Below are 959 nucleotides of genomic sequence, written 5' to 3'. Positions count from 1 at the left end.
CAGCCGACTAGTCCTCCCGAGTGTCCTCCTCCCCGAGACCCTCCCAGGACAGCTTTCCCCTAGTGAGCGGGTGGCTGGCCATTGCTGGAGGACACAAGCCTTCACGCCTCTTAGGGGACATGGCAGGGGGCACTGCAGACCCCAGCGTTCAGTGTTGCCTCTGCCTTAGCTCTGTCTGTGTTGACCTTTCTGCCTCCTTCCCTCCTTGGGTCTGCTCCGCACAGCCCTCCCCGCTGTGCTTTGCAGTCCTAGCCTCCCTTCCTGTTTCTCTGACCTTAGAAGATCATAGTGCATCAGAGCTGGAGGGAAACGCAGAAGCCTTCTGGTCTCACCTTCCGCTTTCTCAGATGAGCAAGCTGAGGCCCAAAGGGAAGATGTGACGTCCTAGGACGTCCCAGGAAGTCTAGATGTGACTCCCTGCCCCCAAACAATGATTTCTGAGTGGTTGGACGTTTTTGAAGACCTGTGAGAGAAAAATAGCAATAGTGGTTGCTGAGAAGCTGTGAGGCTGAGGGAGAGGAACTGGGCTAACTACTGCCTGTTGAGCTTCTTAAGGACTGCTTACTCCCCAGAGAGCGGGGCCCAGCTGCTTTCCAGTCTTCCTAATTAAAGATCCCCAGCCCTGGTAGACAGAGGAATTTGGGTCAGAAATGAAGGACTTCTGGACTGGGTGACTAACAGTAGCAAGGATGACAAAAAACAAACCAACAAACCAACAAAAAAACCTTACTTAGACCTTGGCAAATAGGGGAGGAAGTAATCCATAGACCCATTCTTCTTTTATTTTTTTTGTTAACAGCTTTGTTGAGATAATTCGACTCATTTAAAGACTATAATTCAATTTTAGTATAGTTTTATTTTTTTAGTATAGTCATGGAGTTGTACAACAATAGCCACAATCAATTTTAGAACATTAAATTTAAAACATGTTATCACTCCAGAAAGAAACTTTGTGCCCA

The 959-nt window shown here is 47.8% G+C and overlaps 1 protein-coding gene across 1 annotated transcript in view; it reads left to right on the top strand.

The window, feature by feature from the left end:
- The window catches only part of SCNN1A (sodium channel epithelial 1 alpha subunit), a 12,381-nt gene that overhangs the window by 8,052 nt on the left and 3,370 nt on the right, over window positions 1-959 (top strand). The window lies entirely within an intron of this gene.

Source organism: Pteropus alecto, unplaced genomic scaffold, assembly GCF_000325575.1.
Source record: "Pteropus alecto unplaced genomic scaffold, ASM32557v1 scaffold94, whole genome shotgun sequence".
In the NCBI taxonomy this organism is placed as follows: Eukaryota; Metazoa; Chordata; class Mammalia; order Chiroptera; family Pteropodidae; genus Pteropus; species Pteropus alecto.
The sequence above is the reverse complement of the archived record's forward strand: the minus strand, read 5'-3'. Positions and strand labels throughout refer to the sequence as shown.